Raw genomic sequence first — 4,905 nt, 5'->3', positions numbered from 1 at the left:
GGCACGGGCCCGGCGGGCTCGCGATGGGCTTCGCGGGCCGGCGCGGTGGAGGCGGCGGCGCTGCCACATGGCGGGCGCGGAGTGGCTGCGGGGCGGCGGCGCGATTCGTCCGGCGGCGGTGGACACGTCCGGCGGCGACGGGAGGAGTTTTTTTAGGGTTTGGACTGCGAATGTATTTGGGAGGGATGCAAATATATAGGTAGAGGAAGCTAGGAGGCTCCAAATGAGGTGCGGTTTTCGCCCACACGATCGTGATCGAACGATCTAGAGCATGGAAGAGACTTGGAGGGGTTTTGGGCTGTTTAGAGAGGGGTTTTGCTGCAACACACAAATGGACTTTGCGGTTACCCGGTTAACCGTTGGAGTACCAAACGACCTCCAAATGGAACGAAACTTGACCGGTGGTCTACCGGTGTTATACCAAGGCCACTTGACAAGCCTCGGTCCATTCCGAGAATGTTCAACACCCGCTCATGAAAAGAAACAAGAGGAGTGCGCCGGAGGAGGTGGGAGTGCCGGATTGCAAAACGGACAACGGGGAAAATGCTCGGATGCATGAGACGAACATGTATGCAAATACAATGCACGTGATGACATGATATGAGATGCATGACAAAAACAAAATGCAAAACGAAAGACAAAACCCGAACACGAAGGAAAATATCATAACACAAAGCCGAAAATGGCAAGAGTTGGAGTTACAAATATGGCAAGTTACATCCGGGGTGTTACACCGGCTCACTAACGACCTGTGATTAAGGTGGCAACAGTTCAGCCCAACTTGACTTTGGGCTTGTTAAAGGCATGTCATATAATTCGGCCCGTTGATGCCTCTACTAAGCTTTTGGCCTCTTAAAGGCCCATGATATTAGTGGGCCAACTAAGGCCCGAGATATGTTTCGGCCTGGTAATGGCCCGTCATATAACTAGGCCAATAATGGCCCGGTCTACATTTCAGCCTGCTGAAGGCCCGTCGACGACTAGTGAAAATTGAGGTCCAACATGCATTTCAGCCTGCTAAAGGCCCATGGTTTCTTCTGGGCCGTAACAGGCTAGCAGAATATTCAGTCATTAATGGCCCGAAGCTACATGGGCCCAACTAAGTGCTGGGTCCACTAAAGGTCCAACTAAACTTTGGGCCGAATATAGGCGCGTGTAAGTTGTGGGCCTGGCACAAAGTGTGAAGGCTCCAGTAGCCTTTCAGGCCCAAGATAGTTGCAGGCCGGCCCAATTGTGGCCCGCTAAAATGCAGGCCTGTTAGAGGCGAATGTTTCGGCCCGGTCGACTACATCATATTTTCGCCATTTTTTTGAGATAGCGAATGATGCTATATACGGTAACTAGTAGGAATTAAGAACAAACCTACTCTATACAATAAAGAAATTACGGCATAGTAACTTAGAATAAACCTACACTATACAATAAAGGATTTATGGTATATTACATCCACTGGGCATCAAAGTTCGCCACCAGTGATCATAATGCGCAACGAAGAAGCATATTACAAAATCTGGGCGCAATTGCAGAGTAACAAAAAACTACTGAACCAATACCACTTCCAAGACAGTTCAAGAAAGGTTAGCCTTGTGCGGGAACTACTGCGCAAGGTGCTAAGCAAGGCTGTGAGACCGGCCTAGCATGTCGGTCATAGCTTCCAGGTGTAGCTGTTTACCAATGGGGTTCTCATTGGCGTTCTCCACAATCTTTCTTAGAGATAGGATTTCAAGTCGAAGTTGAGTTGGAGAATTCCTTTCTGCTAGAACTTGGGACTGAAGAAGTCGAATTGATTCAGACAGCGAATTCTTTGAGCTTGTCTGACTGCTAGTCTCAAGTAACTTGAACACTGCATCAAGAGAAGACTTTGGGGTTGTCTCGCTATATTCAAGATGTTTTGCCTTCTTTGCTGCAATATATGTTGGGTTTGTCTCACAGCCTTCAGTAGACTTGTGCATTCCATCAGGCATATCACCCTAAAACAAGCAGAGATATGACAGGTTTTGCACATGTATAAACAAAGATGGTAATTGTGCTGTCAAATCCATCCAATTTCATATTAGAAAATAACGAGTAAGTTCAAAACATCAATAGCATAATTTGGCATTGTTCATAACGCAGGGAGCTTCACAACACTACTGGATTACCATGTCAACAAAATAAGCATAGATGAAGGGCAAAGACAATCATTGTATCTATTTTGGTTAATGTACATGGCATGTTGTTTATATCATCAGCCACATCAGTAAGATAAAACAGGAGATGACAAGGTGCAAACGTGGGCTGCTTCACCGCACACTAGATTATAGATCCACAAAAACAAGCATGCATATAGGGAGTGTTGAGTAATGTGCATGGTACTAATAATGAATTTCGTTTTACAAGTAAAACTTGGAACTTACAGTTGTTGCGAACATGCATTTTGATTGAAACAGCAAACTAAACAGCAGTTGACGATAGGCAGTATGAGCAAATTAAACAACTATTGAGGATAAAGGCTTTAGAAGGACTGAATTACATTAACAGTTAACACCGGATTTATAATGCCCTTCTCCACGTCAAGGGAAGGATAACTCAAGAATTTCAGCACATAATCTTCTTCATAAGCATTACCTGTACTCTACATTTTATAGAGAGTATTCATAGATATGATAATACTAGAAGGGATAGAGGATAATGAAGATAAGATGCAGATTGATGCTACATAATCAACTACCAATCCCTAGAAGTACAAGCGTTACAGGACAAAATGTACTGACAAGAGCAATGGGCTACACTTCTGCAAAGGCATTGTGTGTGTATTCAACTTCTTGGTAAGATTAAATATAGATCTGATATTTTTTAGTAAATGGTGGGCGGGGTAGATAAGATGCAGAATGCTACACAATGAACCAATCCCTCTTCCCATAATAAAGAGTGTTTTGAACACTGGTGTACTATACAAAATGCTCTTATATTATGTGGCGGAGGGAGTAGCTATTAATGTAAGTACAGTGATAGATGACGTTCAGTCCTTACAAGAAGACTGCCGAGTTAAATCTCTTCAAAAGCATTGTGCGGATTCTTAATTTATGTAAGAGTGGATACAGATCTTATAATGTCCACCAAATGGAGGATAACGAGGCTAACATGTGCAATGATGCTACATGATCAACCATCTATGAAAGTAACTATGGTCATACAGGGCAAGAGGTACTCACAAGAGCAATGCAGTGTGTAGTATTGTTGCGAGATTTTGTGGTCCCTTGAGAATGAATGTTCTTCTGCAAACAGTTTTCATATAAGTGAGATGTTAAGGAACATGCAGAAATGCAGTTCAAATGTGATGTGATATCATAGATAGTACCATACGATGCAGACGAGACTAATGTGTACGAAGATTATTCCAGTCACTGTCTGATAAATGTAGAACGGGAGACTTTACAGCAATTCCGTTTAGAGGCTTGCCATCGACGTGCACTTGCCTCAGGTAGAAACGATACTTCATCAACGAGTGCTTGAAAAGCGCAACCAACCCTTGCTCGTCTTGACTATCCAGTTTGGTCCTCGCCTATTTAAAAGAATGAAATCTTGTGTCTTCTATCAGCAGAAACATATGCAGTAATTACCATGAATAACATTAGTACATTACTTATGTGTAAGTTGCGGAGGAAGATTGAAAATTGTTCTTTGTTTATGGTATAATCTTCCCATGAAGGAAAGATGCGCACAAAGTTCCTGACAACAATATAAGCTTCGTCTTTTAAACTGGGAAGAAGTGATACAGGAGTCCTATTTGCTGCAATTGGGGCTCTCTTTCGTTCGAAAAGGGATTTGGCAACTGGATTTGGTGTACTCTTTGCTTGAATGGGGGTTTTGTGTCGTAGAGCTGGTGCTATGTCAACTGGCATCATTATACTGTTTGCTGCAGTTGGGGTCTGCTGAGTTGGGGCATCAGAGATGGCCAGTGTAGTAGGGCTAGAGTCTACTAGAGTTGTGGTCGTGTTTTCTGGGTCTGGTGATATTGCAACTATACCTAATGGGCTATTTGATTTATCAGGTGTCACTACCTTTTCCAAATACTTTGTTCGTCCCCCTCCGTGATCAGGAATCGCCCTCTTCCTTTTGAACGTCTGATACACAAGAATATCATTTGAATGGATAAAGATGGTATGATGACAGATGGAATATGTACTAAAAATGGATAGGCAGGGCGTATTCACATACTCGATGTGTAAACTAAGCTAATGGCAGTGCAACAAAGTAGAAGCAATGCAAAGCATCAGTTGCAACATATGTGCGACAAATATAACATTGGAAAGTTAGAGCAAGCACCTTGATGGGTGAATAAGATAGGGCATCTGCCTCTGACTGCTCGACTAGGTAGCTACATTGACTTAGGTCTCCCTCTAGCTCAGAATCATTGTTAGGATCATATTCTGAGCATGAATCTGTAGGTGGAGAGCGTTTGCATTGCAGACTTGATTTCAATCCCTGTCAGGACCCCGATCTAAGTCACACTGATCTAGCATGTAACGCGTCATATCACTTCACTACTAGAAAAAAGGCTGTTAGTGGCGCACCAATTTTTGCTATTAACGGCGCACTATAGGTGCGCCACTATTAACACGCCACTAGTAACTGTTAGTAATGGCAACTTTGATGCGCCATTGGTAATCCAAATACCAGTGGCGCACCACATGGTGCGCCACTACTAACCCTTAGGTGCTCCACTGGCATTCCCTCCAGGTGCGCCACTAATAGCCTTATAGCTGCGCCACTAGTAATAAAGGAAGGTGCGCCACTAATAAGGGCTTAAATGTGCCACTAGTAATGTATTTGGAAAACAAAAAAAATCCAAATTTACAGAAAACAACCTGTAAGGAAAAATAATTTAAAAACAAAAAATGAAATAGAATCATAATTTTTATT

Source organism: Triticum aestivum, chromosome 5D (assembly GCF_018294505.1).
Source record: "Triticum aestivum cultivar Chinese Spring chromosome 5D, IWGSC CS RefSeq v2.1, whole genome shotgun sequence".
Lineage (NCBI taxonomy): Eukaryota > Viridiplantae > Streptophyta > Magnoliopsida > Poales > Poaceae > Triticum > Triticum aestivum.
The sequence above is the reverse complement of the archived record's forward strand: the minus strand, read 5'-3'. Positions refer to the sequence as shown.